Source organism: Perognathus longimembris, chromosome 8 (genome assembly GCF_023159225.1).
Source record: "Perognathus longimembris pacificus isolate PPM17 chromosome 8, ASM2315922v1, whole genome shotgun sequence".
NCBI classification, from domain to species: Eukaryota; Metazoa; Chordata; class Mammalia; order Rodentia; family Heteromyidae; genus Perognathus; species Perognathus longimembris.
In genome coordinates, this window is record NC_063168.1 from 48277494 (window position 1) to 48289680 (window position 12187).

The following is a 12187-nucleotide window of genomic DNA, read 5'->3' on the forward strand; positions in this document are numbered from 1 at the left end:
CTCACTTGGCTTGCTTGCTCACAAATGGCACCCTTTATTTGAAAAAGACCAAAAAAGGGATCTTGGATGAGATCTTCAAACAGCATGCTTGTCTTTTTAGCAGACAAAAGAGGGGCACAGCAACGAAAGGAGGAAAGGTGAACAAATCCATTCAATATATACTATGTAAAAAATGAACCATTCAACTTGCATGCAGGAACATGATAACCTATATGGGACTCTAGGCATTCACACACAGCCTAAAGGAGGAATGCAAAGGTGTAACTTCTCTGAACATTTTGAGTATTATTAATCAAAATGGATTCCAAGAAATAGAAGCTTGTTGTTGTTTTTCATGGTGGTGGGTGTTCTTGCTCTAGGTTTTTTAGGGACGGGGCAAAGAGAAAGTAGCAGGGCAAACAAATGCAGCCTTGCTATTCAGCACAGACTACATGGAAAATGAATTATATAACCTGTGAACAGGGACTGCAGGGGAAAACTAGAGGAAAGTGAAGGAGTGATACTGCCCAAAAGCAAATGTACTCATTATCTGACTTATGAAATGGTAAGCCTTCCATACAATACCTTAATAACAATAAAATTGTACATTTTTTAAAAAAAGAATCCAAGATTATCACTCTGCAAAGTTAGCCAGATCATGTTTCTCAAAAACAAAATAAAGGGGCTGAGAATATGGCCTAGTGGCAAGAGTGCTTGCCTTGTATACATGAAGCCCTGGGTTCAATTCCTCAGCACTACATATACAGAAAAGGCCAGAAGTAGCGCTGTGGCTCAAGTGGCAGAGTGCTAGCCTTGAGCAAAAAGAAGCCAGGGACAGTGCTCAGGCCCTGAGTCCAAGCCCCAGGACTGGCAAAAAAGAAACAAAATAAAAACAAAAGGGCTGGAGACATGACAAGTGGTAGAGAGCTTTGGGTTCAATCCCTACCATCACAAAAATAGACAAATGAAAGCTCATGACATTGGGTTTCAAAATAGCATGAAAGTTACACAGCCTTGCTTTCACCCATGTTCTTCACTACAATGACTTTTACATCTGTTTTATTATAAGTCAATTCTTCAAGAATCAAAGTTTGGGAATATGCATTTAGTTTCACCAGTATACCTTTTAGCACTTACCAGGGATTGCATTCTTTTTGCAAATTGGCTTTTTTTCTTTTAGTTAAAAATGGATCTCAAAAGCTTAGATTGTTCCATACTTTAACACATTATATCACACATAATATTACATAATGTGAATAAAGTTTTCATAAACATATACATAAACCTGCTACATTATTTATCAAAGTTACTGCAGCCTCCTACATAATTTCTGGACACCTCTTCTTCCCAATATGGAACCACCTTAAATTTGTATCCCTTGTAGTTTAACCATATTCATGTGTGGCTGTTTATGTGCTAAGCATTATACACCTATGTACAGTATCAAATTACTTCATTTTTTCCTTTTTCAACATCATATTAGATTCAATTACACTGAGGCAGTTAAAGTCCATCTGTACTGCATTACATGACAGTTTTCTTCTAAGTTGCCAGGTCAGGTATACCTATACAGACGTGGATCAACACAGACGATAAAGTAGATATATAAAATCATAACTCCTACTGCAGGTTGAGCCACTTCTGTTCATCCCATTTCTGAAATCTGGAAAGTTGCATGTATACTCATCAATTTTTTTAATAGCCAGTTCTGATACCATTCTTGACATTCTCTACCGAAGCTCATGAGCAGTTCCTGTTTTGCCAGCTACCCAAAAGTCTTCATTAATAACAGCAAATTCCTAGCAAGAATTTATTCTATTTAGTGCTATTACACTAAAAGAAAGAATAAAATTCTGCCCAATTTGCAAGTCTATAAAAAAAAACTAAGTGAACAAAATCCTTTCCTCCATTTTGTAATTTCACAGAATTAACAGATACTTTTTGGATACCAATATAAATACCATACAAAGCATGACTGCAAAAATCCAACATATCTGACAAGTCTTTCATAATATTTCTTCAGTCTACAATACTGTAGTATAAGAGTACTCTCAGAGGCACTTCATACTGATGCAATATTAATGCAGACTGCAGATCTCAGCAACAAATAGCCATAGAAAAACACAAAACAGTCTTCCCATATGATTAGCAGCATACAGACTCAAAATTACCCTTGCAAAAACCTGTAATCTCAGCACTTAGTAGGCTGAGACAGGAAAAGGACAAGTTTGAGGGCAGCCTGATTCTTAAACAGCAAGGCCCTGCTTCAAAAAACAAATCCCTAGATGGTTATATAGTCTCTACTATGAGCAAACACTGAAGCCTCTAACTTGATCTACTTCATTTAATTTTGCAACCGTCTTAAAGCTACACATTACTACCTTTATTTGAAGTGATGAGTTACAGAAATGCTGAGGAGCTTAATCCAAGTACATAGCAGAACTGGCTGATTCCGGAGTTCGTGCTCTTAACTACCGCCTACAAATACTATATTAGGTAATAAAAGCTTGACTACTTGTTTTTCTCTAGGTTTCTTCACTTGAATAAAACTATGTTTTATAGCCTTGATTCTGCTCCTTCACACAACTGAATTGCAAATTCTATCAGTTTTACCTCCAAAAATAGCCTAAATGAGTCCAATTCTCTCCATTACTAGTTGCATTATTCCAGTGGAACAGATAAAGCCATCATCATCTATAATAACCTTCATCTGGGAAGGAGGAAGGTCTTGAATTTGAACTCAGGGTTTCCTGGTTGCCACGCCAGTACTCTAAATCACTTTAGTCACGCCCTTCTAGCCCTTACAGTAACCTCTATACCAGTAGCCCTATTCCTGCTTTGCCTCCCTCTAATTCCTTATCCAGAGTGATATATATATATATATATATTTTTGGCCAGTCCTGGGGCTTGGACTCAGGGCCTGAGCACTGTCCCTGGCTTCTTCTTGCTCAAGGCTAGCACTCTGCCACTTGAGCCACAGCGCCACTTCTGGCCATTTTCTGTATATGTGGTGCTGGGGAAAAGAACCCAGGGCCTCATGTATACGAGGCAAGCACTCTTGCCACTAGGCCATATCCCCAGCCCCAGAGTGATATTTCTTAACTGTAATGGAATTATGTTTCTCTAGAGTTCCCAGTCACTTCCAACTTACTCTTCCTGCAACTCTTACATTATCATTTATGACCAAGTGGCCTTCTATTTCTACAAGCTGTTCTCCATCTTCAGGCCTTGTTTTTACTGTTGTCTCTGACTACACTCACCTTCAACTCTTCATTGCTCCAGCTCAGCTCAACTATAACTCAAAGAAATTCTGTAGTCTTAAATTTTCCCCAAACACCATCACATTTCATATCCTTTCATTTTGCTCATAGCTTGCCAAAACTATTTTTTCATTAAACTGTTCTTTTTCTTTTTGTGTCCTAACTAGAATGTAAGCTCCATGAAAAAAAAAAGAATCCATGTGTCTTATTCACTAAAGAAACTATTTATGACACACAGTATGCACTCCATAAATATTCCTGGAAGGAATAAATTAGTGTGCAAGCACCAAAGGTGGATTGCTATTAAAAATGTGCATTTCATAATGCTCTCATTATGAGGGGCCTACTGGAACCAACATAGGCAAACTAAGACTCTCAATTCAAGCTCACTGAAACTGCAAGATATAAAGAAGTGTAAATTAAGTTCAAGTGTTCCGATACACAAAATATAAAAAGCACAACATTCAGTTCAGAGAATCACATTTTAACAAGGACTTGAATGAAACTACCGATACATTAAGCTGCAGAGTAAGAAAAGTAGGAAGATTAAAAAAATCACCATTTAAGGGAAAGAGTTGGGACTACTTAGCAAATTGATGGTAAACATTCAATTCTTGTAAAAGAAAAGGCTTCCTCATTTGTTCTGGAAAGTAGCAGATTCAGAATCAATAGATAAAATATTGAGGAGATATCTGGTTAACAGTAAGACTTTTTCCTTTCTTTTTATATTTATCTATCTACCTACCTACCTACCTACCTACCTACCTACCTATCATCAACCACAGTGCTAGGGATCAAACTCTTATGACTCAAGAAATCTAGGCAAGCCAGGCACTAATGAAACTCTTATCTCCAATTAACCAGCATGAAGCTGAAAGTGGAGTTATAGGTTAAATGGCAGAATGCCAACTTAAAAGTGAAAAAACTAAGGACAGCACTCAGGCCCTGAGTTTAAGCCCCAGTACTGGGAAAAAGAAAGCAAAGGAAAGGAAAGGGAAAGGGAAAGGGGAAGAGGAAGGAGAAGGGAAAGGGAAAAAGAAATCTAGGCAAAGCTCTTCATTGAGAAAGGGAAGGTCTCATAAACTTTTTTTTTTTTTTTTTTTTTTTGCCCAGGGTGGCCTCACTGTGGCCTTAGCAATCTCAGCCTATGAAAAGGATAGGATTACAAGCAAGAGGCCAGCACCCTGTTCAGACACTGCTTTAAATGTGTCACAAACATTTAACTCATTTAAATTCAACCCTTTACTAAAAACAAGTACAAAAAAAACCCAAAAACCCAAGTATCAAAAAAAGTAAGTGAACAACTGTCAGAGAACTTTAACCAAAAATCTTTAGACAAAATAAAAAACAAAGCTTCAACAAAGAACATATTGCAAAATTCTCCTTCTTGTAGTTGGCACACTCTCAGTAAAAGGGCACATGGACATTGATAGGCCTTGTTTAAGAACAGCACAATCTGTTGGTCCCATCTGCTTTCCATCAAAAAGATAGGTTATGTCAGGGATGCCTCAAAGCTCATTTTTCCCTGAGTTTCTGAATACTAATATTTTGTTCTTTTGGCTAAAAAAAAAAAGTAATATAAAAAAAATAATAGTGCTTTTCTTGAGTCCTACATGCTGCAAGGCACTCGAGATACTAGTGTACAATATAACATTAAAACTATTAATCTAGTACGTTTAGTAGTCTTAACACTCATCTAAAGACTAAAAAACATAAAATACAAAAGGGGTTACTAGAAGAACTGGTGAAATCCAACTAAGATCTGGAGTTTAGTAAATAAGATATAACAAGATTATTAGTTTTGGCAAATGCACCACAGTAAGACATTAATATTAGAGAAAACTGGGGAAGCGGTATGAGAGAATTCTTGACTATTCTTGTAAGTTTTTGATAAAATCTATAAAGATTTCAACATTGAATGTTCTTTTTTTAGTGGAATGTGTAAAAGGCAAGCTTCACTTATTTCAATCAACACAACAGATAAACAAAGATATATAGATGGAAAATCCCCCCATACCTGTAATTTTAACAATGTCATACAAGGGTGGGCTTAGGGATGTATCCTAAAAATATCAAGATTACATAATAATTGGAAACTCTGACCTAGTGCTTCTATTTCTGAGAAGTTATCACCACTCTTGGCATGCTCCACCAAGCTGGCCTGCTGACTGGGATGAGAGATCTCACTCACTTTTTTGCTCAGACTGACTGGCCTCAAACCACTTCCAATCTCCATCTCCATAGTAGCTAGAATTACAGATATGGGCTATTACACACCACCTAAAAATACTATTGAATGGGAATAGATGGAACATTCCTCAAAACAATAAAAGCCATATACAACAGACCAACTGCTAACATTGTATTAAATGGGGAGAAACTAAAATCATTACCCCTAAATTCAGGAACAAGACAAGGATGCCCACTCTCCCCACTTCTTTTCAATATAGTGCTGGAATCCCTAGCCATAGCAATAAGACAAGAGGAGGACATCAAAGGGATCCACATTGGCAAGGGAGAAATCAAGCTATCCCTATTCGCAGATGACATGATCTTATATCTGAAGGACCCAAAAAACTCAGTCCCCAAACCCCTACACCTAATAAATCATTTTGGCAAAGTAGCAGGCTACAAAATCGATCCACGAAAGTCAGCAGCTTTTCTGTACACCAGCAATATACAAGCAGAAAAGGAAATTATGGAAATAACTCCTTTCACAGTAGCCAAAAAAAAGAATAAAATACCTAGGGATCAACCTAACCAAAGACGTGACGGACCTATTTAATGAAAACAATAAAAATCTAATAAAGGAAATCAAAGAAGACACAAGGAGATGGAAAGACCTCCCATGCTCATGGGTAGGCAGAATCAATATAGTGAAAATGGCCATATTGCCCAAATTGTTATACAAATTCAATGCAATCCCCATCAAAATCCCAGCTACATTGTTCATGAAATAGAGAAAGCAATCCATAAATTCATATGGAACAGCAAAAGACCTAGAATAGCCAAAGCAATTCTAGGCAAAAAAAGCAGTGCAGGAGGTATCACAATACCAGACTTCAAGCTCTACTATAGGGCCATCATAACAAAAAACAGCCTGGTAAAACATGCCGGAAGACCAATGGAATAGAATTGAAGACCCAGAAATAAAACCGCACTCTTACAGTCAGCTGATATTCGACAAAGGAGCTAAAGACATACAATGGAATAAACAGAGCCTCTTCAACTACTGGTGCTGGGAGAACTGGGCAGCCATATGCAGAAAACTCAAAGTAGACCCAAGCCTATCACCATGCACCAAGATCAACTCAAAATGGATCAAGGACCTCAATATAAGGCCTGAATCCTTGAAACTACTGAAGGATAGAGTAGGAAAGACGCTAGAACTTATAGGCACAGGAAGGAACTTCCTGAATAGAGTCCCAGGGGCACAACAAATAGGGGAGAGACTTGACAAATGGGACTACTACAAATTTAAAAGTTTCTGCACAGCTAAGGACATAGCCACCAAACTAGAAAGACAGCCAACCATATGGAAAAGGATCTTTGCCAGCACAGCAACAGACAAAGGCCTAATATCTGTCATCTACAGAGAACTCAAAAAACTAAGCCCCTCCAAGCCCAGTAAACCAATTAGGAAATGGGCAAAGGAGCTAAAGAGAGACTTCACAAGAGAAGACATAAAAATGGCAAAGAAACATATGAGGAAATGTTCAACATCCCTGGTAGTAAAGGAAATGCCAATAAAAACAACCCTGAGATACCACTTCACTCCAGTTAGAATGGCCTATACTCTGAACTCAGGCAACAACAAATGCTGGAGGGGGTGCGGGGAAAGAGGAACCCTCCTCCATTGTTGGTGGGAGTGCAAATTAGTACAACCACTTTGGAGAACAATATGGAGGTTTCTCAAAAAGCTCAATATAGACCTACCCTATGACCCAGCCATACCACTCCTAGGCATCTATCCTGAACAACAGGTCCCAAGATATCAAAAAGACATTTGCACTTCCATGTTTATCGCTGCACAATTCACAACAGCCAAAATATGGAAACAACCCAGATGCCCCTCCACAGATGAATGGATCCCAAAAATATGGTACCTATACACAATGGAATATTACATAGCGATTAGAAATGGTGAAATATTGGCATTCGCAGGAAAATGGTCAGAACTTGAACAAATAATGTTGAGCGAGACAAGCCTAGAACACAGAAAACAAAGGGGCATAATCTCCCTGATATATGACTGTTAAGGTGGGGGCTGGGGGAGACAGTAGAGACCAGGTCTGTGAAACCAAAAACTTCTTGTCAAATGGTATTTCCCACAGGTTTGGGTCAGTGACCCTACACTATGTAACTAAAACCAAACAACTACTCAACATATAAAAGTCAAAAGTTGACCTCTCAGTGGATCACAACAGCTCAAAAGCTATGTATGTACGTTCATATAAGACTACTGTCGACATATTGTCTATTGTAGACATTACATTTAAAGCTCTAGGCGAATTTTCTTCGGCGTAGGCCACGTGGCTATTGTATATGTTCTTGGTACATTATATATTGTATATGTCTACCGACCTAAGGAAGGGAAAGAAAAACAGGGTGTAAGATATCACAAGAAATGTACACACTGCCCTATTATGTAACTGTACGCTTTTTGCACAACACCTTGTCAAAAAATTTTTTCTTTAATAAATAAATTACAGAAAAAAGAATACTGTTGAATGAAGAGTAAAATTAAAATTGTTACTAACTTTTTGTTATCACAGAAAATACTCTACCTCAAAAACAAGCTAGGCTCACTCCTATAATCCTAGCTATTCAAGAGGCTGAGATCTAAGGATCACAGTTGCAAACCAGCCAGGGCAGAGAAATCTGAAAGGTTCTTATCTCCAATTACCCTTTAACAAGCCAGAAGTTGAGGCATGAATCAAGTAGTACAATGCCAACCTTAAGCAAAAAAAGTTAAGTGAGAGCACAAGGCTCTCAGTTCAAGTCCAAATACTGGCACCAAAAAACCCTCCAAAAACCAAAAACAAAGCCAGGCCTGTTGAGCCAGCTACTTCGAAGATGGGGATAAGGAGGACCATGGCCTAGGACTGGCCTTGGAAAAAGCAAAAGACTATATGAAAAACTTAAAGCAAAAGGGGGGCTGGGAATATGGCCTAGTGGCAAGAGTGCTTGCCTCGTATACATGAAGCCCAGGGTTCAATTCCCCAGCACCTCATATATAGAAAACGGCACTGAAGTGGCACTGTGGCTCAAGTGGTAGAGTGCTAGCCTTGAGCAAAAAGAAGCCAGGGACAGTGCTCAGACCCTGAGTCCAAGGCCCAGGACTGGCAAAAATAAAATAAATAAATAAAAGCAAAAGGACTAGGGGTGTGGCTCAAATGGCAGAGCCATTGCCCAGAGACCACGAAGACCTGTGAGTTCAATCCCATTACTGCCCAAACGCAGGAAAAAATAAATGAAAACAGCATACAAATGGTCAAGAGATAAATGACAAAAGAAAAGCTCATCACCACTATTACAGAAATGAAAATTTAAATCATAGTTACACATGCCTGCAAAACTATCAAATCTATATTTCTGCAGTGATGAGGATAAAACCTAGGGCATCAAGCATATCAGGCAAGTACTGTACCAATAAACCACACTCCCAGCCCCAAATGGCCATTTTTGAAAAGAAAAAATAATAGGCTGTAGAGAAAAGGAAATCTTGTACAATATAGGTTCAAAAATGAAAAGCCATATGGAGGTTCTTCAAAAAAAAAGGGGGGGCTGGGAATGTGGCTTAGCAGTAGAGTGCTTGCCTAGCATGTATGAAGCCCTGAGTTTGATTCCTCAGCACCACATAAACACAAAAGGCTGGAAGTGGCGCTGTGGCTCAAGTAGTAGAGTGCTAGCCTTGAGCAAAAAGAAGCCAGGGACAGTACTCAGGCCCTGAGTTCCAAGCCCCAGGACTGGCAAAAAAGCAAATAAAAATAAAATAACAAAGTTGTTAGTGTTTAAATAAAAAAAGGTATGATGCAGTAGTAGTTCCAATTCTGGATATATAGTATAAGGAACTGAAAGCAGTATGTTGACGGCATATCTACACATTTATGTTCAATGCAGTATTATTTACAAAGTTAAACAAGTTTCATTGTGGATCAAACAGATAAAGCAAATGTGGTACAGATACACACAATGGACTACCATTCTGCCTTTTTGTTTTGTTTTGTTTTTTTGCCAGTTGTAGAGCTTGAGCTCAAGGCCTGAGCACTGTCCCTGGCTTCTTTTTGCTCAAGGCTAGCACTCTACCACTGAGTCACAGCACTACTTCTGGCTTTTTCCATATATGTAGTGCTGAGGAATTGATGTACGTACGGCTTTATGTATACGAGGCAAGCACTCTACCACTAGGCCATATTCCCAGCCCCTCCCTTCTGCCTTTAAGAAGAAGGAAAGTGTTATTTACAAAAACACAGAGGAGCCATATGCTAAGTGAAATACGCCATATATGGAAAGATAAATAACACATGCTTTCACTTATACAGTAATCTCTCCATATATACAGGGTATTAATTCCAAATCCCATCACCCAATTTTCATTGATGCTCAAGAATCTTACAAAAATGGTAAGCCAGGCTCTGGTGGCTCATTCTTGTAATCCTAGCTACTCAGGAGGCTGAGATTTGAGATTGTTGTTCCAAGGCAGAAAAGTCCACAAGATTCTTATTTCCAATTAACCACCTAAAAACCAGAAAGAAGTAGAGCTGTGACTGAAAGTGGTAGAGAGCTAGTCTTCAGCCAAAAAAGCTCAACAATAGCACACAGGCCCTGAGTTCAAGCCTTCTGACCAACAAAAAAAGTATAATAATTGCATACTACCTACCCACATCCTCCCATTTGCTTTAAATATTTACTTATAATTACTTAAAATTACAAATGCAGCATTATTTTTAAATAAATATCATAGCATATTGTTTGAAGGCAAGAATAAAATAGGCACACATTCAGTACAGATGTGATTATCACAGACCTAACAATGAAGTACAAGATCAAGACTTGGATGACTAATTCCTATAATCCTCGCTATTCAGGAGGCCGAGATCTGGAGGATCAAGGTCCGAAGCCAGCCCTGGCAGAAAAGTGCAAGAAACTCTACCTCCAATTAACCAGCAGAAAGCCAGACCACAGGGATGGCTTAAGCAGTATAGTGCCAGCCAACCAAGTAAGGGAGTTAAGACTCTCAGTTCAAGTCTTATAACTGTATACAGATTAGTCAAATAAAGGCAAGTGACGCACACTTGTAATTCTAGAAACTTAGGAGGCTAAGCTCTGCTGATGGTAGTTTGAAGTCAGCCTAGCAAACAAATCTAAGAGACTCTTATCTCTAAATAACTAGCAAAAAGCCAGAAGTAGAGGTGTAGCTATTGATTCAGAATCTGGCCTTGAGTGAGAAAAGCTAATCAAGAGCTTGAGGCCCTGAATTCAAGCTTCAGTAATGGCAAGTGCGTGTGCATGTGTGTGCACACACATGACAGGAGGAGGGAAAGAGAGGGGAGGGAAGAGGAGAAGAGAAGAAGGAGAAAAAGGAAGAAAAATGTTCAAAGTAATCAATGTTCAACACAGAGGATCAATATATAAAACTGGTTAGAGCAGGATATGCTCACACATCATGTATTCATTTGGATTGACCATAGTACTTGGTGCATGGAAAAATTCACTTTTGCTTTTTGGAACTGCTTAGATTTCCTTGCTCTAAATATTTCCATTTCAAAGTTGACTGCATTCACAGATACAGAAGCCACACATACAAAGGGCAAACTATATGAGGCATACAAAGTAAACTGTGGAGAGCAGAATGGTGCTTGGAAGCAAAGGGCACATTACATATAGAAATATGTTGGTGCAATGATACCATGTTGCAATTATACAGATATAAGTACTGAAACTGGATGTGGTGGTACACACTCAGGAGGTCTTGACAAAGGAAGGATTTAAGATAATGACTATTTTCAGTTATTGCACATATTGTATCACCGAGTATCTCATAAATATATACAATTGCAATTCATTTTTAAACTTTAAAGTAATTAAAATGACCAAAAATTTAATACAGAAGTAGAAAATTAGGGACAAAGTATGAACAAATGTAGCAATAGTGCTCACCGGAAACTATGTTGAAAATGAATACAGCTTGTGGGGGGGATGGGAGGGGAAAAACTGGGAGACAGTGAGGTAAGGGGTGACATTGTCCAAGAAGAAATGTACTCTTAGAAGTGGCGCTGTGGTTTAAAGTGGCATAATGCTAGCCTTGAGCCAAAATGCTCAGGAACAGCACTCAAGCCTTGAGTTCAAGTCCTAAGACTGACCAAAAAAAAAAAAAGGAATGTACTCTTTAACTGACTTATATCATATCTCTGTACATCACCTTTGTAAACAAAACTTAAAAAGAAAATTAAGTTGGGAAATCACTCCAAAAGCAGAATCCCCCATCCACCTTCCTCAAATACAGAGAGGATAAAACTAAGAAAGCTGTAGAGTAAATCTAGAGCACAACATCTAACCAACAGATATTACAGAAAGGAAAAATAATCAGAGAAATTGCTCAGAAAAGTTTGCCAGAACTAAACAACACTAGTATGAAAAATGAAAGCAGAATCACAACAAAAAAAGTAACAGAGATTTCAAAATACTATTGATCGAAGTCCTAAAAATTCATGGAGATAAAAAAAAATAACCAGAAATCAAAACCATACCAGAAATCTCCACAAATATCTAATAACGTAGACTTGCATAGTAAAAAAGAAAACTGTTGGTAGAATATCTGCCCTAGATGACAAAGATATTAATATTCTATAGAAGTTAACAGCATCAATGACAATTAAATGTGTCACCATGAATAAATATTAAAAAGGGATATAGTATGATGACATTTATATAAAAGTATTAAA

The 12187-nt window shown here is 38.1% G+C and overlaps 1 protein-coding gene across 4 annotated transcripts in view; it reads right to left on the reverse strand.

Annotated features, from left to right (window-relative positions):
• Window positions 1-12187, reverse strand: part of Ppm1b (protein phosphatase, Mg2+/Mn2+ dependent 1B) — a 71325-nt gene that overhangs the window by 37804 nt on the left and 21334 nt on the right. The gene's annotated exons all lie outside the window — the stretch shown is intronic.